The sequence below is a fragment of the Polistes fuscatus genome, unplaced genomic scaffold, assembly GCF_010416935.1.
Source record: "Polistes fuscatus isolate 324 unplaced genomic scaffold, CU_Pfus_HIC Scaffold6, whole genome shotgun sequence".
NCBI classification, from domain to species: Eukaryota; Metazoa; Arthropoda; class Insecta; order Hymenoptera; family Vespidae; genus Polistes; species Polistes fuscatus.
The window spans coordinates 3,651,612-3,675,585 of record NW_025113140.1 but is presented as its reverse complement, the minus strand read 5'-3'; the positions used below and the strand labels follow the sequence as shown (position 1 = coordinate 3,675,585).

The window sequence follows — 23,974 nt, the reverse complement described above, 5'->3', positions numbered from 1 at the left end:
CTCCCCCCCTCTCTCTCTCTCTCTTTCTCTTTCTCTCGTTGTCTTTCATCTCGTCGAATACAAAATAGTAATAGAAAGAATGTAATTATCGTGGGAGAGTTATTTTGTTGTTCTTGTTGTTGTTGTTGAAGGTTGGATTTTTTCCTTTTTTTATGAAATTCTTTTCGTTTAATTTTTCGTATACTGGTGAAATCAAAAAATTCATCGTAGCTCGATCGAACATAGTGATTTAAAAATGTATTAGAAAATTAATTTCTCTCCTTTCTCTTTCTTTATATATATATATATATTAAATAAATTCTTGGACGCACAAAACGGTATAAATCGTAATACATATTGTCTACGTAGCAATATATTTTTTAGTGACTTCAAAGCGATCGCTTAAAGGTATAAAAAAACGTAAGAGAGAGAGAGAGTGAGAGGGAGAGAGTGAGAGAGGGAAAGAGAGAAATAATAGCTTTGTGTGCTAACGTTTCACGTAAAGCCATTTCACGTTGACTGCGTACGTTCAACAACGAATTAGATTCCAAGGGGAAATCCGAAGAAAATCTTTGTACTTTTAGTTTTCGTTGCTATCGCGTCAGCCATTCGGTCGACATACGACAAAAAGTCTATGAAGAAAATATAAGAAGAGTACAAGAGAAAGGGTCACCGTACGCTTCAATCGTTTTTGTAATTTCTATGTAGTGCTTTCTAAGTATATAAGTACGTTCTCATATATACACATGTGTGTGTATATATATTTATATATATATGTGCATACATGAATATATATAATAATCGGTATGCCAATGAAAGCATATTAAAGAACCTTTATCAAAGTAGCCAGAATCACGCAAGCTTCTAGTGCGAATTTGCGCGCCTTTTCACGAATGTAAATCAATTTCATTTATACAATGACATCTTCGTTGAAAAGAGAAACCGTTATACATTGTCATGAATTGTAAGATTATTTTATGAAATTATTATAATATTTAATGGTATATAATCAAGATAAAAGATGGCACCTATTGTCAACGTTGCAATTTTGTATAAATTAATATACTAATATATAACTTTGTGCAGATAAATATGATAATAATTTGTATTATTAAAAAGTTTATTTTTAGTTCTGTTATTATTATTATTATTATTATTATTTATAAGATAATCTAAAAATGGTTTTATTTAACGTCACGAACAGCGGTGACTCGTTATTGTAAATACAGCGTATACGTGTTTGGATAAAATATCAAAATTATGGGTAACATTTAAAAGACAAATTAATCATGAGAAAATATTGCTTATTATCGATTAAATTATATACAATTTAATATTATTCCAAATTATAATATTGAATAAGTAAAATCTATTCTTTTTTTTATTTTCTTTTTCTCGAGCTGAAAAATCAATAAATTTATCTTAATTTGTGTGTAATTGTTAAAAAATAAAACTGCACGTTGAAATATGGTCACATTATATTAATAATTCGCGTTTTGTTATAAAGTACCTATGCTTGCTCGCGTGTCATTCGTTCTCATAAATATTACAAAAAGATAGATTTAAATTATTTCATTATTTTATATACAGTATGAAAGAATTTCATATAATAAATATAAATACTTTAATAAATATTGTTTTTTATTTTAAGAACAATAAATTAGAGACTCCACATTGCCCATATATACAAGTCTTTCCTAGTCACGAAATCAAGATAAAAAAATTGATTTAACACCTTAACTGACCTACCACTTTTATAAAAATCAATACATAAATCTAATAACATTGGCAATGTTTTCTATATAAAAATAATAAGATTTTTTTTACTATTATATTATCAGGAAATATATTTTTAATCTTGCAAATGTTACGAAACAAATGTTTAAAATGTTTTATAATAAAATTGACAAAATAAAGTAAGTAACGGTTAACGATGATTCTTCATAGTATTAAAACGTATTCATTATAAGTATCTTAAAAAAGGTTCGTAGTTTCGTAAAGTATAGATAAAATATAGATCGTAATATCGTAATTTTCAATGTACGCTTATCTGTTTTCGTTAAAAGTTATAAAGCACTCTCATTTGCCGGATAAGATATTTCAATCTATTTTAGTAAAGTATTCGATCTAAATCTCAGTTAAAAGCAATTGCTTTTAGTATCATTTCTTAGGTAAAGTAAGCTAAGTTCTAGGACAGTTTGAGCGTTCGGGTGTTCCGAACGCAATCGGTGTTTACTGTGGTTAGAAAAAGTTACTTTAACTTTTCGAAGGGTGCGAAACTAAAGTAGAACAGCGATAAACGGTGATTCGTTCTCGTTCCTTAGGAATAGTAGTAGTGGTGGTGGTAGTGGTGATGGTGGTGGTGGTGAGAGAATTGGTGGAATATCGTCTTCATTTATTACAAACGTTTATTACGACTCGAATCTCACGAATTTCCAACATTATTATCATAACAGACGTTAGTCTTAGAAATCCACCGATTCTTCGTAGATTTTCCCTCTTTTGCGACTTACATGAAACCCTTCGTACCATCTGTTCGTATTTGTTCGTTACCCCCTTTTCCTTCCCCTTATTCTATCTTATTCGTTTCATTTCTAAAATTGTGGTTGAAAAATTCTTGGTCAAGTTTTATAAGCATCATTACATCGAAGACAAGAATATAATAATATTATTGTTAACGGTTAAAGTGTTAATTACGTTGTATGTAAGAAAAGAATTTTTTAAGGGTTTATTCTGGTAAACAATTTTAGATACATTATTTGTACTTTTAAAAATGTAATACATAAATGTAGACATTAAAATCGATTAAGTATCGTATTCGACAAAGGGTGCCTATTAATTTAATTTTTTAAGAATATAATTGACAAATAGAAAAAATGAGATTTAAAATATTATTATAATTTTTCGAAAAATAAGAAGGAATAATGTTTTTCTCTAAATTTTCAAGATTCTTTGTATGTATAAAGCTTTGGGTACGTTTCGTATAGTTTACATGGTGAAAACTACGTTGGATGAATGTCGTCAGCTTAGATAACATTTTTTTATATATATATACCTACATGTATATATATATATATATAAAAAGGGTCAGTGTGTTTTTCCTAAGGATAAAGAAAGCGAGAGCCACGTTTCAGAGATAACAGGAGTGAGAACCGCGCAAGATATATTCGCGATTTATGCACCTGTATGCACAATCTTATGTGCGGTTGCACATATGCATCTGTCGCCGCATATGCATGGTTGCGCGTTATAATATCCACGTGCTGTTGATACGTGTGCCGTGACGTCAACACGAGATATGTATTTTCTACGAATGACACAACTAATAAGAGAGAAAGTAAAAATAAAATAAATTCTAGGCGTCATATAAAATTACAAGTATTATCTTGAATTCTACAATTACGTTATCCTACCGATTGTTCTCAATTTTCAGCTAATAGATAATAAGAGTAATTTATATAAAAAGGTTTCAATAATCTGAAATTGAATAAATTTTATTTTGAGAATTATCAATGAAAATATTTGTAAATATTATATTTCTTATTGTTGTGTGTTTTTCTAATAGTAATATTATTAATATTATTTATATATAATAGTAAATAATATATATAATAATAATATATAAATTTATACAGTAATATTATTAATATTATTTATATAATTGTTAATATACACAAACACCTAAAATAGGATTATAACTTGGTTGTATCAATATTTTATTAGGTTTTTAATTTTAGGTTTCATATACTTTATATTATATCGTATAATATAAAGCTCATATGAAACGTAAAATTTATTCTACAAAAAAAATCGGTAACTTTTTACACAGTTAAAGATCACCAAATTTTTTTCAATTTAAAAAATTCCCTTAATCATTTTTCTCTCGAATATATTTCATTGAAATTTTTTTACGACTTACTTCATACAAACGTATCGATTTATAAGTTAGCAGGAAATCTAAATTTGTCAAGTATTCTTTTAGAAATAAATAAAGTTTCCTTTTGTAAAAGAATGATACATTTGATCTTTCCATCCGAGTCATCGACGTTGATGGACGAGACGATGATTGGTATTCAGGAATCGTATCGAAAAAGGTGTAGTATACCACAGCTGGTAGAATTTCGTTTCTATGTCACCCTCCTTTATACATACATACATACATGCATACATACATGCATACATACATAGATACGTACTTACATATATAGATACATTATTACATATATACGTACATACTACAGAATACTTTATGTTATTGGGATTTCACGTTGAGAATTCGGAATATCACGAAACGTTGTAGAAACGAATCGATTTTATCTCTTCGATCGTTACAAAACTTTTTCCTGTCCGTCCACCCTTTCGCAATTAATTTTTCATTCGTTCTTATTCTTCTCTTTTTATTTTTTTTTTCTATTCTGTCTTACTTCGCGCGTTCTCCTTTTTTTTCTTTCTTTCTTTTCTTTTTTTTATTATATATAAAATTACATTTTCATAACCACCCACGGAATATAACGAAACAAGCGAAGGAAGTTAAGATCGACTCGGGAGGAAGTTTGAAAACCAGGGTGTTCTTCCAACCCCCAATTCATCCCCTCCCATCTCTCTCTCTCTCTCTCTCTCTCACTCTCACTCCTCTTACTTTACTTTTTCCCCTCCTATCTTCGTTCGTTCGTTCGTTTTTCTTCTTCTCCTTCTTCTTCTTCTTACTCTACTTTTTTTGTCGTTTTGTTTTTACGTAAGCACGAAACTTCGTGGTCGAGTGTTTCCTTTTTTGCTTTACATACGTGCATACATACTTACATATATACATATATGGATGGGAATGATGCTGTATATCGGTCTCTCTATGTATATCCCAGTGAATTTGAGAAAAAAGGTGGATCCCTTTTTTTTCTTCTTCTTCTTCTTCTTTTTTGTTTTTTATCGAGCGATGTTCTCCGTTCCGTTATTCATAGCGTAATGTTATCTCGTTCTTAACTCTCGCATATAAACCTCTCTACATGATATTTGCACAATTTTGTTTTTTTTTCTCCTTTTTTTTCTGTCTGTCTCTCTCTCTCTCTCTCTTTCTCGTTCTCGTTCTCTTTCTCTCCATTTCCTTTCTTTCTTACTTCTTTTTCTTTTTTTCTACTTTCTCCCCCAGTTCGGTTAAAATTTTTCCCACGGCTTTAATAAGAATTTCAGCATGGACAAAGCGTGTTTCATTCTTTTCAAACGAGTCGAGGTACGGGACTTAAGTTCGAATAATTTATCGAGCTGCAAAAGAACGACACGGAACATCGCCGCAAATAGGAATGCTTGATGAGAATTATTCGTTTCCTCCTACTACACGTCCACCGAACTCGACAGTAGGAAGATATTATGAGACACACCGAAGCTTAAATAGTTACACGTTCGTGTATATATATATATGTATATGTACGAATGAAAAGAAGAAAGAAAAATTGTTTTAAGATAGGAACTTATTTTCTATCTTCTTCTCTTTTATAATTAAACGAATTAGCAATTAAGATTAAAAAAAAAGAAAGAGAAAAAGAAGGATACATAAACGAACTACCGTTCGTATTTTATCGACCTATTTACTTGTACGTTTGCATACATCTCATATATTCGATTTAATAGAAAAAATAGAGCAAGAGAGAAAAGAAGAAAAGAGAGTAAAAGAAAAAATAGAAAATAAGAGAAAAAGATGTAATGACGGGAGAAAGAGGAAAAGTTTTCCGACGGTATTGAATACAAAAAAAAGGAGAAAAGAAACGAGGAAACAAAGTTAATAACAGTTTACTTAAAACTCGCGATATGTCTATTTAAAGATGTAAACGATTCGAACACGAGGAGATTTATTTATATTGGTAGTTTTTTCCCAAAGATACGAAATATCGAACTGTTATTACTTGTAATTTTTTCCCGATAATTTCAATAATACTCGAGTCAAAAAACGTCAAAGTATTCTTTTCAATCGTTTTCATCTCTAACTTATTTTTTCTCCGGAATATATAATAATAATAATAATAATAATAATAATAATAATTCATTATTTATTTAAAACGTGTTAATAGCGTAAACGATATTTTTATGTGACGCGTTACGTATGAAAATATTTATTTAAATATTTTCACCATATACGCATATATTATGTAAATAAATATTTATGTATATGCAATACAATATATATATATCTATCTCGTTTTTTGTCTTTTAGAAAGAAAGAGAAGGGACAGAAGGGGAAAAAGAAAGAAAGAAAGATAGAAAGAGTACATGGTCGAGATCGTATAAGTGATATGCGAGTACAACAAAAGGCAGAAGTAAAGCTTGTATTGTCTGAAGTAATAGTGAAGAAGTTCTGAGTCCGGGATAGGACAACGCTCATAAAATTTCTATGTATCTCCGAGTATCTGGCATAGAATGAGAAAGGAAAGAACGACGAGACCAGACGAAACGAAACGAAACGAAACGAAACGAAACGGGAAAAGAACGAAGATACGAAGGGAGAAAAATAAAGAAAGATGGAAAGGGAAGAAGAAAAGAAATGCATGAGAAGCAACAAGAGGAAGAGAGAAAGAGACAACAAGAGAGAGAGAAAGAGAATACAGTCTAAGGCGCGTTTTCCTATCTCGAGACAAAGTATTGTAAGTTGCAAGCTCGAAAGCTTTACTGGAGGTGACCCTCTTTTCTTCACTCCGGTCCATGTAGCTCGCATTGCAAAGCTCGTGTCCTGCATCCGGGTCAATCCTTTATCCTCCAAAACTTTCCACAATTCTAAGCTATATTGTGTGTCTATTGTAACCTCAATATTCACACCGTTACCTCTTACGTGAATACCATTTTCTTAACTTTCCAGTTCCTCAACTTTGTTCCCGTGTCTTTTACCAATAACCCGGAATGGATATTATTTCCTTTTTTATATATTTCCTTGTATATACTTATTTATTCGTTTGTCCCTTTTTCTTTGTTTCTTTCTTTCTCATTCCCCACCTCCACCCACTTCCACCCCTTCGTTAACTCAAATACAATAATTATCGATTTTGTTAACGAGATAAATTATTACAAAGGATATAAAAAAAATGTCTCTTTTGAGGTTTCTTCGGTTATGCTCTACTGGTACAATTTATGACGGGAGGAAAAATATGCGGTAGGATAAAAAAAGAAAAAGATAAAGAAAATAGGGGGAAAAAAAAAAAAATTAAATTGACGAGATCGCAAGGGAAATCTCGTTTCATTAAAAGCATTCCTGACAGATAGAATTTTTAAAGTCACAGAACGGGAAGTATGAACTTAATTCGTGTCATACATTCGAGAGAGAAAGAGAAAGATTGTAATATACTTTACAAAGAATCTTCTCATGCCAAGTGGAATAAGTTCAATAATAAATATAGTTCGTGCGGAGAGTTGAACACTCTGGCAATTAACGTCTTATTTCTTTTTCAAGATACGCAGTAACATGATATTTTTAATTTAAATAATCCATTTTAATTAATAATAATAACTTTGTTCTATAAGGAGAATCATGTTTGAACTTTTTCATTAATTTAACAGAAAGCTCATTGTAATTTATTTAATTGGAGCAAATCTTTATCTGCAAAAATTTAAACGTTTCTCTCGAATAAATGTATAATTATTATTGTTATTATTATTATTATTCTTGAAGTTCTTATTTTAAAAAGGATAAAAAAAAAATGTTTCCGCCCGGGATCGAACCGGGGACCTTCCGCGTGTTAGGCGGATGTGATAACCACTACACCACGGAAACGACTTGTTTGATGCAGAACAGTACAAAAATCCACCCTCAACGATTGTTAACAATTTTTTTTTTTCTTTTATATTTCTATATTTATTTATATATGTATTATCTAAAGATTGATTATAATTTTAATAACGTTGAAAATATGTAATTTTTCGTATAAGTTTTAAACATAGTTTCGCGTAGCTTGAGAAATTAGGGGCTGCAATTTGTCTTTTTATTTTTTTTTTAATCGTTAATAAATAAATCCGATATCACGAACATATGCGCGCATTTCGTTTCGACGAAAATATTTCGTCAAATAAATGCACTTTGACTAACATAAGCTAAAAAAAATTAATTTTCAAATCGAATTAAAAGAAATGTAAGGAGAAAAAAAAGCAGGTTTTGTTTCCTTTATTGTGTTATTTAAAAATCGAGTCAGAAAATAGTTGAGTTTAATCTATACTCGTAATATTTTTAATATAACAATCGCATTACTCTTTGATAATGATAGAAAAATATCTAACCGTTTATAAATTTTGCACGTAGCACAGGTAATTGGGGTGCGTGTAAGTGTACAATCATTTATGTTAGGTAGCGAAAAAACTACGAGTATAAAAACAAAAAAGAAAAAAAAAAATGTTTCCGCCCGGGATCGAACCGGGGACCTTCCGCGTGTTAGGCGGATGTGATAACCACTACACCACGGAAACTTGGTGGCTGAGTTTTGGTTCAGGATCAATCCACCCGAGTTCGAAATTGAATCGTATTGCATTCACCCCATTGTCTTTAATTTCAATTAATTATATTCTTTTTCATTTTTATATTTATTTATAAAGGCTGATTTAGTTAATAAAAAAAAATACTTTTATTAGATTTTTATTAAAAATAGAAATGTTTAATAAAAATGATACGTGCGCGCTTTGAAATGGCCTAATAAGTAAACACTAATTGTAATACTTTTCGTTACAACATCGTATATTAATTAATTGTACGTGTCACTGTTATTCAAAGTTTTTTTTTCCAGTGACTCGCGTAATTGGTAAACTTTATTTGATTGTTATAATTTATTTCGTTATAAGTACCTTTTTCACAGGTGCTTGTTTTACGAGATTTCATCCTCAACCAACATATTTAAACTAACAAGATTAATTGGGTCAAGTTATGCAGAAAATCTACCGACTCTCAAAAGTGACAAAAAAAAAACAAAAAGAAATTAGTTAAATGCGATACGAATCTATAATTTTGTGATTTTTATTATGAAAAAAAGTTGTCAACTCATTGAACAACTTATAAATTATACAATTATTAAAACTAACAAGCCGTAGTTTCATTTAAGGCTTATAAAGCGAAGAAAAATTTTAAATTTAAATAAGCCATTACAATAACATTGCATAACAAAATGAAATAAAATATTACCAAATACTCGATAGAACTTAAGCTATTCTTTTGCAATGTAAAAAATCAAAAATTAAAACAAAAATCTACACAATTCCAGATCATTGATGTTTGATAGTTTGTTTTATTATTGCAGAAAACCTAGCAAAATCGTAAACGGGTTTGTTAATCATAATCGAGTGTCTTTATTTTGTAAAATAGTAAAATAAAAAATGAAACGTTAAATGACGACAATGTTATCGCGTTTGTTTTTAACTTTTCGAACGCTATAGTCAGGAAAATTGAAATTACAAAATTATATCATTGTCTTAATCGTTATCGTTCGTCTCGTCTTTGTTAATGTATCTGTTACAGTTTTTATTACCTACAAAAATAGGTAAAATATCGATGAGTTCGAAGTAAGAACTGAATAACGCGGTCACCTGAATTCCATCGATTTGAAAAGTTTATCTTAGGACGTATTTGACCTTATATCGAAATCTCATTCGTTCGTGAAATAACGACAAAGAACGATCACTTATTCGCCGATTATCTTATTGTTGATTTGCTATATTTTTAACTTCCATTATATATGATTATTTTCAGTCGATAATTATTAATGATATCCTTAGGATAACTTTTTATAAGTATATAAGGTATCTATATTTTTTCTTTTCTAGACAGTTCCAAAAGAAATGTAATTTTTTGCCATATGACCTAAAATAAGTGATCTTTATCGCTTTAACAAACTATATCGATGGTAGGGTATATACCGTAATTCAGTACGAATTGAAAACTTCCTTTCGTGTGGTCAGCTATTTTATATTACAATCGGAAATATAACCGTTCAATATTTCTATTTTTGATAAAACAACTCTAGAAAATAAAGTTTACTATTTACTTTGGTCTTCTTTTTTTTCCTTTCTCTCTTCGTAGAAAATTTTAACAAAAGTTAAACTATTGCTTTTTAATAGAAAATTCTTTAACGAAAGTATATTTTTCGTTTGGTTATAAATATACTCGTGGGTGGATTGAAAAGTTTTTAGCCTTACATAGAAACAATTACTATTTCGGTCAAACTTACTTTTATTTTTCGACATATGTATACATAGTCTCAAAACTTTGAAAAAAAAAATAAAAAAAGAATAGGCTTAACATTTTTTACCCTCGTATTCGTCCGCGATTCAAACTTCTTCTTCTCCTTCTTTTTTTTTACTATTTTAGTTGCATTATGTTTTCGTTTATGTATATATATATATAAATTTTATTTATGCAATATAAAATATATTTATATATATATATAAAATAAAATATATTCAAATGTATACGTATAAAAATATATATTAGACCGATTCATAGAAAATATTAGAAAGTTTCTAGAGTTATTACAAATGCAGTTGCAGTTTTGATATAATTGAGTTATTCCCTTTCGCCGTATGTTACACAAACATGTCATTAATAATCCGTAAAACAAACTTGCATAATCTCTTTTGGTGTTGCGTCACAAGAACGTGCCCACTCCTCTAATCATTTCTGAACGCGCACGAGCGTAGTTATATGTAGTAGTACGTGTACTCTCCTTGAGGCCTGGCTCGGCTTGACTTGGCTTTGAATATTCACGGTTTAATCCAAACTTTCATCTTATCGATGCAAGCCATATTCCTGGATCTACTGTCGTACGTAGAGAAAGCTACGCGAATTGCCATGCTTTAAAGTTATACATATTACATATTCTACGTTTCAAATGATTTCTACAATTTTCTGATTAAGTTAAGCGTTCGTTTGTCCTCGTCGTCAATGTTCTTTATTCATTTGAAAAGTGATCAAACATATTTTTATACTTTTCCTATTCTTTTTCTCGAAGTTTTTAATCATTTGCCTGATTGAATTGCAATATTTTTCTGTACAAAATAATGTCAGTTTATTTTATTTGTTCATTTCAGACGAACGATCGAATAAAAATATATATTTTAAGCTTTTTTTTTTAATTAGAAAATATTATTCGTTTGATTTATAAATTTTCTTATTTGACATTCCCGTGTCAGAAGCGAAAATACCTATAGAATTCTAATTGTGTTCGGTCAACCGAAAGGATTGACTGACTGATAGTTTCATGAAGCCTTTCTTCATGAAATTCATCGATATATATTCAATGCAGCTTTACTAATGTAATGTTGCGGTGTTTATGCAATTACGCATAATATACCGTAAATGCCACTGTGGAATTAATTAATATCGTACTTGATACATTCGCTAATAAATTTATTATGCGGATTGATTCTAAATAACTATGTATGTACCCATGTGTTATATGTATTTATATATACTATATATATATGTAGGATGATTTGTGAGCTCTACTTTTACACTTTCTTACTCTGATACTCTTTACTCTCTTCTTTGATACTCTTCACTCTTCACTCTTATACTCTGATACTCTCATACTCTTTATTCCTCTTACTTTGCGATTTCTCCGCTACCGCTAATTCTGATCTCTTTTAACTCTTCTCTGCAACTCTTCTTCTACGATTAACTTTTTATTTTTTATTCTTTACTCTTTACACTGATGCTCTGATCCTCTGATGATCCTCCTACATGTGTGTGTGTGACTCTCTCCTCTTATATTCTTCTCTTCTCGTATCCCCCCGCATCCACGTACTCACACTCTCTCGTTTCTTTCACACCATAACAACAAAGGACAACATTTCTTATAACTCTACCTAACCAAAAAAAAAACTTTACTTATACTCGAAATACTAATGTATATATTTAACAACGATCGTTCTCGAAAATTCATATATTAACGTTTCTCGCCTTTATATTTATTCCAATCCCACATATATACATGACAGCTTTATATTATATAATTTAATTAATTCGTGGAAACTTTAGATTTTATCCGAAATATTGTAATTAGATATTTTTTTAGAAAGTATATATATATACAGAATTTGATCATTTAATATTAAACTTATCGACATTTTATGTATATCTATTTCAACCGTATATTATATTATTACAGAATGAGATTTTAGCCAATTGTATAGTGAATAATATATTTTCTTTCATTTAGAAATGAATAAAATGTACATTTTGTGCAATTTCACTGCACAAACTACAGAACTTTTATAAATTACCATATTTTTATAAGTTTAATCGAACGTTATAAGTTTAATGTTAATGATCTTACTGTGGGATGCGAGCACCTCCAAGCCAAACACTTAAGTAGGCGTTCGTGAGGAGATTGGACGGTGGGCCCTGGATAGCTCAATTGGTTAAAGAGCAGTCGCCCGGAAAGCGGAAAATCCGGGTTCGAGTCCCGGTCCAGTCTGTTCAACGGCCCAATTTTTTCACGAATCCTACATTACTATATATGTATTTCGTTATTTCATTGATCAAATTGAATATTACATATACACGTACACATACATATATTTAAAATAATCAAATTTTATTCACCTACGAAATATGCACTCCGATAATACGGTAAACATCGATCGCCTGTGTTCTTACTAAAAGTATACAAACAGTTTGAACTTTCTAAGAAAATATTCTTACCATCGACAATTCAAAGAGATAACTTATAAAAAGAAAAATGTTTACAAAACGATTTAGTAATGTTCGAACGATGATCAAGATGAACACCCGTCGCGATTCTCTGGCAATTAGACAAACAATTTTCTAGAATTTTTTATAGTAATCTTATAAAAGTAAAAGTGCATACGTTATATCCTAATTAAATATACTACACATATACGTAATTATCTCGTTAATAATACAGTTTATGCATATGCTAATGCATGGAATATTTGAAATATTGTTATGAATTTTATAATTATCCAGCTATTTTACCACAACTTTAGATAATTCCATTTATATAGATATAATGGGATATAACGTAACGTATATGTTATCTTTGTAGTGTATAATATACAAAAGAATCTTTGTATTAATTTGATCTATCATTATATATATATATATATAATAATATATAATAATATATAAATAATAGATATATATAAATATATCTATATTATATAATAATTATATTATATAATAATATAATATAAATATATAAATTAATATATACATATATATCTATTAATATATTTTTCTTTGATAATTTGCTTCGATTAGTTGATTTAGTTATTTGAATATTAATCATTAATCAGATTATTTTTCTTTTGTTAATCCTTTACAGAAAATTGTTTTCTCTTACAGAAACGTTCTGCAATATGTATGCATGTTGCATCTATGTATGCTAATACGCGTTAACGTACACGAATAATACACATCTATATTTTAGGGTAACACGTGTATATAGGTATATACCATACATATATGCAAAAGGAAGATTATTTGCTTTAGAAATTCCTCTCTCTCTCTATCTATCTATCTATCTATTTTGAAACTATGTATACCATAAGATATATACTTCAGTACATCTATGTGACTTCTATCAAAGGGATTTCAACTGTCTTCGTTAAATAATTTTCCTGTAATACAGATCGTCATTAAAGCATCGTCGATTCAACTAATATATGTCAAACTAATGAAAGATGATATATACTTCCTTCTCTTTGTTTTTTCGTTTTTACTATTAACCGAAGAAAAAAAAAATTAATCAAATGAACACTTTCCGACGCGTTAAAAATAATATTTCTCCATGTTTCTCTTTCTTCTTTTTGTTTTTTTTTTTGTTTTTAATTCTCTTTTTTTTCTTCCCTTTTTTTCACATAAAAATATCGTATGAGATACGTTTCAACGGTACTGCATTGAAAACACGTGATCAATGAAATCGGGTTAGTATCAATTTAAACGTTCATATCGGAAGTTAAGTGTTATTACTATTGTTGGGAATTTTATTTATTGTCCGAAGTATTTTCATATATACTTGAGTAAGATTTATCGAGTTTGTTACTTTTTTTTTTTTGTTATATTTTTATTTTTAAAATATTTTTATTTTTAAAATATTTTTTTTTTACTTTTTTTTTTTTTTTATCATCAATACGTACAAACGTATCGCGACCACACGACTAATTGATATTTCATCGACTTTTACAGCATCCTATAAAACAAAAGGGAACTGAATTTTTTACTTTTTTTTTGTTTCTATTTCTATTTTTTTTCTTTTTTTTTTTTTCATTTTGTATCATTTGATATAGGAAAAATATTGTCGTAAATCTTTCCCCATAGAGCCAATGTTTTTCACGAGTGTATAGCAGGACGAGGTAACAAATTTATATATGCACATGTATATACATTATTTGTTTAAATATAATACGAGGTAATATAATTTGTTAAAAATAGTATAACGAACCCATAACGAAGTCTCTCGTTAACCGTATTATAAAAATATATTAGATTTTCTGTAAATAATTACTCTCCCTCATCGTAATGTAAGTTATACTTTTGTTATATATATGTACGTGTGTGTGTATATAATATATATATATATATTATATTATGTGTTTCATGTTAAAATATATAATTCTTGCGTGCGTTATCATCATTTGCCCATTATAAGTTGGTCCTCGTGTGTTTTAGACGATAACGTTTATTGACAATTAACAAGCTCTGTGTTTTAAAAAAAAATATAAAAAAAAAAGAAAAAAATGAAAAATGAAAAAACGAGAGAAGAAAGAGTGGAAAAAGAAAGAAAAAAAGTAATCCACGTGTTCGTATTATTATCGCTTACGAATCGTAGTGGGCGTGTTAACTTACGCGACATTATCGTGTTTACATCTTTTTCAACATGGGTAATGTTCTTATTTTCTAATATAGTATTTTCGCTTTAAAGCAAAGGTATTGTTGTTGTGTCCTCGATTTTACAAATGGACGAAGTTAAGATTAAAAACAAAAAAGAAATAAAATGAAAGAGAAAAAAATATCGAGAATAAATGGCATCGGGATGGAGGGCAAAAGTTTCTAAGGGGAATTTAAAAATCAGTTACTTCCTTTCCTTTCATAAGTTAATCTCTTTTTTTTTCCACAATCAGATTGCAAAACTGCAATATTTCTTTTTCGTTAAAAAAAAAAAAAGAAATATTCAAATTGGAAAACTACGAAATTTCATTTTCTCCCGAGAAAATTGATTTAACTCGTAAAACCACAAAACTTGCCAGTTTTGTTAATAATTAATTAACAAATTAAAATTTCCTTATTTCGTACAAAGTTATCAGATCGTTTAACAACGAAGTTTTCTATTATATTTTCCAAAAACAAAAAAAATGTTTATATCGTAAAAATAAGAATTCAATTATCCTAGAAACAATTATAAAAAAAGAAAAGAAAAACAGAAAAAGTGCAAGTAAGAAAATGTTCATATATTACGAAAGAATAATTAATGAAAAATGATGATGATTATTATTATTATTATTATTACTATTATTATCGTAAGCTTATGAATTGATCAAGCAAGCTTCTAGTTTGAAAACATTTTGTCGTTGGGGGTAGGAATTGTTGCGGGTTAACTACTTCCTCCTGTTTCACGACAAATGCATGTACACCGAGAAACATAGTGGGAAAGAAGTAAAAGTTTCAGACCTCTGCTCTCTCCAGTTTTTCTTCCTCGTTGGTCTCCTTGGACTTGGGGAGGGTCCGGTAAATAAATGAATACGCCTGCTGGTCGTTCCCGTCGTGTCGTCCGTAGAAAAGAACGAGTTCAACTCTCCTCCTCCTCCTCCTCCTCCACCTCCTCCTGCTCCTCTTCCTCGTCGTCTCTATTTTCCTTTACGTTTCTTCTTTTCTATTCTGTTTTCTTCATTTTCTTTTTGTTTTGTTTCTTTCTCTTTTTTTTCTCCTCCTTCTTCTTCTTCTTCTTCTTCTTCTATTTCTTCTTCTTCTTTTTTCTTCCATCCCTTTAGCACTTGCTACTCTTTATTCTTTTCTTACTCGTTCTCGTTTCCTTCGGCACTTTGTGTTGCAACAGGATTGATTCATACACACGAGAGAAAAGGTGAATTTAATCCGTAAGATCTCTCACTTTATACCATAGAACGCAGCAAACCTAGATCAACGTAACCAAAGTAAATATATATATGTATATATATTGTTGGATTTCATGTAAAGTTACTTTATCTTCAAAAGATTAATTTCCCTCTTTTGAAGGATTTTTCAAACGTTATCTGAAAGAATAGAACGTTAACGTGATATCGCGTATACAACGAGTCAAACATTTTTCAAACGATATCAATTTATTTTTTACCTATTTGAAAAGATTTCCTTTTGTTTTTGGGTTCAACATAAGATTTCTAAATTATTGATAATATTATTTACCGGCTTGCAAATGAGTTTATCTATACTACTTTAGAAAACAACAAAGATTAAACAACATTTAAACATTAACATCACGTATCGAAATTTATTTTTTTGAGAATATTATATCGAATATTGATTTTGTTATTAACAATATGAAAAGAAATCATTCGCGTTTATATCGAATGTAATATTAATTTATTTTCTTTTTTTCTAAAATTAGACTCATACTACTATTCAAAAAACGGTTCATATTATACGTGTCATCTGAAGGGTGACGAAAATGAAAGAAATAAAAAAAAAAAAAAGAAAAGAATAGAAATGAAAAAAGTGATCGACTCTTATTCATTGAAAGAGCCATAGAAAAACAAGACCACCATTCGTGTTGGCTCATTCGCGCAATTCACGATTCCGCACCTCTTTGGTGCTTTCACTTTATTGCTCACGGGTCATTATTCCGGAATTAAGTGGCTAGAGGTTCCGCCATGTAAACCTACGGCTTTAATTCTACCACGAGAGAGAAAGAGAAAGAGAGGAATAGAGGAAGAGAGAGAGAGAGAGGAATAGAAAGGTGCTTTATATACGCCCCCATATTTCTATTACCAAAGTGCAAGGTCTCGTTATTGACATGGCTAAAATTATGCTACATCGAATTGTTATATAATACGTTGCAAAAGTTTCTTCATTATTTGATAGTAACGTTATCACATTTTACAATATACATTGATATTTATATCTTGTACAAAGAAAAATAACGAAAAGCTTAAAAACGTATATATATGGTTATATTTATTACATGGAACAGGAACAATATGCATATATGTATATATGTATATTATATACGCGTTTGGTGGAAAATCGGAGTGTAAGTAATTTATTTGCTTTTTGTTGCTAGAGTAATGCAAGCTGTTTTTTCTATTTTTTTTTTCTTTTTTTTCTTTTTTTTACATTTGCAATATTAGTTTCGCAATTTTGCCATTGCCCGCGCATTTGAATATTATTTTTTCTTTTTTTTTTTTCAAACTCATTAGGTAGCACGTATTGTGATTACGTTTCTTCCTGTTTTTTTTTTTTTTCCAATATTACCGGGGAGGAAGAAAAAAACCATGAACGAAATTTTTTTTCTTTTACGATTAATAATTTGTAAAAGGTTTATATTTAGCTCGGTAGAAGAAAATTTTCTTTCGTCGACTGGCGCGAAAAATCGATACGGTAATTTTGGTATTTAACGATTGAAGAATCCTTCTTTCATTTCTATAAGTGTAAGAAAGTAGACATTATAATCGCTTCAATTCGTCATAATTGGATAGAACTATGGCGCTGTCCCTAATTAACGATTTAATGAGGGACAGAGATGGAGCTAATTGCTATCCAATTTCTCAAGAAATCCGTTTTGTGTTCATCACAAAGCAGCTGCATCAAGATATTCTCCGTGGAGAGTCTCAAAGAAGCTCTTTTTAATCATTTTAATAATTAACGCTTGATAAAACGTCAAAAGGGATGCGATAAAAAATAAGACGCGAATTAATAAATAAGAAATATGACTGGTATCAATATTATCGTGTTAATTGATAAATAATTCTCTTATATCCGTATATATATATGTAATTGAAGACGAAAAAAGAAATGATTTGAAAGTTAGTAAACGTATTCGTGGGTTTTATCTTTAAACCATTTTGAAGGACAGGTTAATTATGAAACTTTAATAAACTTGACGTATTTCAATCTGGGGACAATGGGAAAATAATGAAAAAATAAAAAGAACAAAAAAAAAGGGAAAGACGATAAATTAGGGCGATTAGTTTGATCGTGAAATTATTTTAAGAGAAAGAAAAAAGATAAAACGTTTGATCGTAGGAAATACGTTTAGGAATATTTAGAGAGGGTTAACTTAGAATGGTATGAAAATGTAACCATCTAAGAAAGTCACATTATTTAATAGGAAGCTTTTGAAATAGGGAAAGAAAGAAGAAGAAGAGGTAATCGAAAGTTACGTGCTGGAAATTCTTGACTAGGTGAGACCGTTTAATTTCAAAGGCCAATGATATTAGGAAGCTATGGTGTATAACTTAGTAAGCCGTCTACTTTCTAATGGTTCACTGTTAAAACCGGTACTAACTTTAAGTAATGAGCCCATGGACTTTCTTCATGGAAAGATAAATCTTCACAGAGAAAGAGACATAAACTTGCGGGGCTTCGTACCCACGCAGAAAAAGACTGACGTTTATTTTGCGAGCTTGAAACTCTTCTCACGTTGTAAATTTTCTACCAACAAAAATTTCCTATTTTAATAACGTGAAAGAATTGTTGTCGTTTACCATAAAAAAAAAAAAACATCCTCAGATCTATTATCCTGATATACATAAACTAATTGTAAATACTACATTTTAACTGGAAACGCGTGAAATATAAACGTTGTACGGGATAACAATAAAAAAATTTCAAATGAAATAACTTATTGAAAATTTAATAAGATGAATTACAAATTTTCCTATTATCATATGTCTTAAAACTATTACGTATAATAAATCTTCAATATTCATTCAGTTCAATAAGCTTTACTTTCATATTCTTTGCAATATCCGTTCTTTATTCCGATGTAGAAATGGCATAAATGCATTTTATTTGTAATCTTGTCAACGGGAAGACGTATGCGATGCATCATCGCTTATACGCTCAAAAATATCATAATCCTGTCGTATTTTATCTTTTAAACTATTTAAAAATAAAATGATGCGATCGCGAATAGAAACATTACTATGATATTAAAGTTTTATATTACATAAAAAACTGGTGTGTGTACTTATGTACGCACGTAAGAAGTTATACTTCTTTGCCGTACCAAAACGAACATAACCTCAATAACCTCAAAAATAACTTCAAAAAAAAACTTCAAAGAAAAAAATAACTTAAAAAAGAAAAATAATTATTATTATATATATATAAGAAAGAATAAAAAAAAGAAAAAGAAAATATCAAAATATAGATATCAGTCCACACTAAATATAAGAGAGATATATCGAATAACTTCACGCGTCAACAGCCATGGCGCGGTTACAGCATTAGTTCTCGCTTCGATCATTTAAGTAAAGCAGCGCTGAGTTCGATTAGTATTTGGATGGGTGACCCGATTGAGAAAAAAGGGGGGAAGAAGAAAAGAAGACAACTTCATGCCGTATACTTGAAATCGCTTTGCCGCGCGTCGTTAAATACCGACAAACTTCATGGTGTCGATTTTTCGTGTCGCTCGGAACAAAATCACTCCCCATTACATTTTCCCCAACGCGCCAAAAGAAGTATAACTTCAAAAAGGGTTTATTTTAGGACTAATGTTAACGAGATATTCTTTGAAAAGTTCTCTTTCAGTGTATATTATAAGTTCAATAAGTTTCTGTTTAATCCACCCTTACATATTCGATACATAATATCCAACAACGTTATACGTTTTCGCAATACTCTCGTATTTACATTTTAAAGCACACAATTTCTATAGCTTGCTCTTACGTTAGACGCGTGTAATCTTCAACTTCTTTAAAATTCCATTTATCGATAGTAGAAAAAGAAAAAAAGCTTTGATATCGTTTCCTTATATACAAGCTCGTTTCATTGTCGTATCTCGGAAAGGCTTTTTCAGTAAGCAACGTTTACTTTCTTTCAGTACGAAGGATCGCAAGCGGCAATGCACGAGAAAACGATGACTTTGTCAGTAACATCGTAAATTATGTATGGCAGAAAATATCGACAAAATCTTTTGCTATATGGGTATACTTTAAGTATATGTGAAAGAGGTTTGAGAGAAAAAGAAAATGAATAGAATGATGAGAGAGAGAGAGAGAGAGAGAGAAAGAAAAGTTACTCGCTGTGCTTGTGTCCGTCGAAGCAGATCCTTCTAGGATGCTAAAGGAGAGGAGAGGAGAGGAGAGGAGAGTGAAGAGGATGGTGGGTGGGTGAGTGGGTGGTAAAAGTACCCTTTAAAATTCAGGAGAACATCGTCCAGAGAGGATTTCACGGGCTGGAAGTGTCGAGCTACAAAGTGGCCCCTTGAAGTACGTAATTTAAAAACACGTGGCCGATGGAGGAGGAGGAGTTTTTCTCAGAAAGGACCATCGACTTCTTGGCAGTGAAAGAGAAAAGCAGAAGAAGAGAAAAAAAGGAAAGGTATATAAAAGAAAAGTAAAGGGATAAAAGAAAGAAAGAAAGAAAGAAAGGAAGAAAGGAAAAAAGAAAGGAAGGAAGGAAGAAAGAAAGCAAAAGAAGGAAGGGAAGAAGGTACAGAAACTGGATCCTTCGAGGCACCCCATTAATGGACTCGTGACTTGTGGACGAAGCGCAAGAGATGAATGGTCCCTGATAACGGTACTTGTACATTGCGATGTTCAAAGACACGGATAAAATGGATAAAAGATAAGAAACATGGTACTTCGAAGGTATTGAGATAGGAATTGAATTTTCCGAATTTATAAGTAAATAATATTAATATGTACGAAAGGAATATATATATGTGTATAACAGTGAATTTAAACGTTTATTTTAAAAGTCACTTAAATCCATGGTTTTTTTTTTTTTATAACAACTAACTCTAAGTGATTGATGTTAATGATAGCTAACAATAAGAAACTGTCGAATGGATTTAGGTCATTTTCAAAATAAACGGCTCATTTTATACACGTACGTATGTTTTCTAATTATAACTCGATCGGATTAAATCATTCCTTCGGATAAAGTATTCTCAAACTCGATAGCAAAGAACCAGTCAATCAGACGTAGATCAAACGTGAACCATAGTCAATATTATTTAGCGAATCTAAGTAAATACGAACTAAAAGTTCCAATAAAAGGTTCTATATTTGCCGAACCTTTGTCAAATACGTAAACAATTCTATTCAATGTGTTACCCAAATTTGACAATAAACAATTTTTAATCCCGACAAAAGAATTTAGAACTATATTCATTTAAAAAATTACAACGAGAGTCATTCAAAATTGCGAACATTCACAATTTGAAATAATAATACCAATTTTAATCTCTTCAATCCATTACGACGTTTACTTAAGTAAAAACTATTAACAAAAAGTTTTCATTTTATTCGAATAATCGTTTATACGCTTCATATTGTGGTATTTCGTTAATGCCATATTCTTTTCATCATATTTACGTGCTAGAATAATAATAATAATAATAATAAATTTCAAGATGGATCGTTTAAATGCGCAAGTCCCGTGACTGTTCTCTCTAGGAACAGTTGAGCTGGTGAGGTTCGTTCGCAAATGCACGTATGACATTGAAATTTAGGTGTCAACGTAGGTATATACTTACCGAAAATGCGAGAGAAAACGAGAAAGAGAAAGAGAGGGAGAGGGAGAGTAAGAAGGAGAGAAATATACGTACATACGTTAACGTGTGTATGTGTGTATGTGTGTAGAGAAGAGATGCAAAGGCATATCTAGTCGAAGAGGCACGCGCACATAATAGCCGTCAGTTTCAGACGTTCCAACCAAACGTACTTACTTACCTATATTCTCGTACTTCGGCATTTGTGTGGAAGTGTCACTCATGTTCACAGACGTGCACGTCGGTGTGCTCTCGCGTTATTGCAGTACACACAAATCGTTTTCCTCCTTTCGACGTGAAACGTATTTTGTCTACCCATCGGTAGCCCCGTTCAATGCATTTTCTTCTACTTTCAATATTTTCGATCCAAACGAAATGCATAATATATCAAAATCGTTTTTCTACAGGAAAAGCTAGCTAGCTAGCTAGCTATTCGGAAATCTATTCACGATGCGACATTTAGGTAGGTATATCGTTCGTTTCTATTTTACCGAAATCGCTTTTACCGAAGCCCCGATACGTAATCGATGACCCTTCCTTCACTTTTGTCCTCTTCTCTTTCTCTCTCTCTCTCTCTTCTTTTTCTTTCATTCTCATTCTCTCCGGTGCCTGAAATTCGATATTTCCGTATCTGTTTCCTACTCGCTTGATTTTTCATTTCCAATTCGGAAAATCCACGAATGTCGTTTACGTTTAAAATGAACTGTTTGAAAATAAATATCTCGTAGGGGGTGTGCGCGATACCCATAACTATTTATAATAAATATTTTATTAACAAATTTTCCGTACGATTTCATTTTACGCGAAATGCATCTTTATACCTTACGATGATTGATTTAGAGAAAATGTACTGTGTCAATATGTACGCAAATCAAACGAGCTTTGTAATGTTCAATACTCCCCGTTACTCGGTCATTTGCATTTATATGCGATAGCTTATGACGTGTAAGTTCGTCCCAGGGATTTATAAACTTCGAGGGGTCATTTTAAAAGCACGCGTGCGTACCTACCTATAAAAGCTCCGCGTTGCGGACAGTTTTCTGTTAAATTTATCGGCGAATAATTCAGCCGTTCTATAAAATGTTTCGGCCCGATATTTTCGTTGAAAATCGCCTAACCACGCGTTGCTTTCATTCGCATTTTCAACGTTTACGTGGTCGTGTAATTTTTCACTTTCTCTCTTTCTTCCTATTTTTCTTTCTTTCTTTTTTTCTTTTTTTTTACATTCTACGCTTTTTTTCCTAATGCTGCTAATGTTTGAAATTGAAAATCATCGGCATGAAATTGAGATGCGAACGTTTAACAGTGTCCCCCTTCCCGTCCCCCTCCCCCCATTGCTTCTCTAGTTTCTCTATTTCTTTTTTTTCTTTTTTTCTTTTACGTAGCTACCAGCAGCTCGTGGAACGTGTCAACAACGTTTATTTTTTCGACGCGAATCGGACGGTATATATAAACGCAATCGGGGGAAATATCGGTTCGTTAACTCGCGAAGACCTCGAGATAAATGCTTGAGAAGAAAGAAAGAAAGAGAGAGAGAGAGAGAGAGAGTTTTCTCTTTTCCTTAAGTGCCCTTCAACGCTTAATTCCGCTAGATTTAGCAGAATCCAGCCTATATCTTTCTGATATATATTTTCCACCGGTGGAAGCAAACCCTATCTCTCCCCTTTTCACGGTTTCCATTCAGAGAACCGAGGAAAGATTTTCCTGGTTGGCCCGAAGCCTGCGAAAATAAATACGTGATTCGAGCTCTCTCTCTCTCTCTCTTTTTCTATTTTTCTTTGACTCTCTTTTACTCTAACGCCCTTTTCTCTCTTCTTTCGGCTTTTACTTCTTTCACCATCGGAGGACGACCGGTCGGGTCGTATATCAGTTGACTACTCGCTTGTCTAGCTCAGATACCGCTCGGCTACCCCCACCCCTCCTGCCAGCCCCGCCCCACCTAGGGGAGTTCCGCGAAAAATTCTCTCAAACTCGGGGATTCCATTAAAAGAAGCCGTGTACGCGTTACCCGTCGAAAGCAGCGTCTTTGGAGATGCGGGATTAAAAACTTAGCTTCCTCTTCTGTTCTCTTTCTCCCTTCTCTCTCTCTCTCACTCTTTCTGTATTTTTTTCCTTTCTTTTCTATACCCTCCAACCTTGTACTTTTAGTCTTTGTCCTTTAGTTCAAAGAAGACGTAGAGGATATTACAGTGGAAGGTCTTTGAAAATCGCGTTTAGCGAAGCGAAGCGAAACGAAGCGAAACGAAAGGTTCCCCTAGCATAAACAACGACTCTTATCACCAGCTATTCGTAATTAAATTTTAATG

At 31.1% G+C, this 23,974-nt stretch overlaps 1 protein-coding gene, 1 long non-coding RNA gene and 2 other non-coding genes across 6 annotated transcripts in view; 2 read left to right on the top strand and 2 right to left on the bottom strand.

Annotated features, from left to right (window-relative positions):
* LOC122522892 overlaps positions 1-23,974 on the top strand; it is a 58,167-nt gene that overhangs the window by 16,715 nt on the left and 17,478 nt on the right. The gene's annotated exons all lie outside the window — the stretch shown is intronic.
* Positions 6,563-20,509, top strand: LOC122522893. The gene is made up of 2 exons (XR_006305198.1): positions 6,563-6,608; positions 19,995-20,509. It is a non-coding gene; the product is annotated as an uncharacterized LOC122522893 (long non-coding RNA).
* Trnav-aac lies at positions 7,657-7,729 on the bottom strand. The gene has a single exon. It is a non-coding gene; the product is annotated as a tRNA-Val (tRNA).
* On the bottom strand, positions 8,343-8,415 carry Trnav-aac. The gene has a single exon. It is a non-coding gene; the product is annotated as a tRNA-Val (tRNA).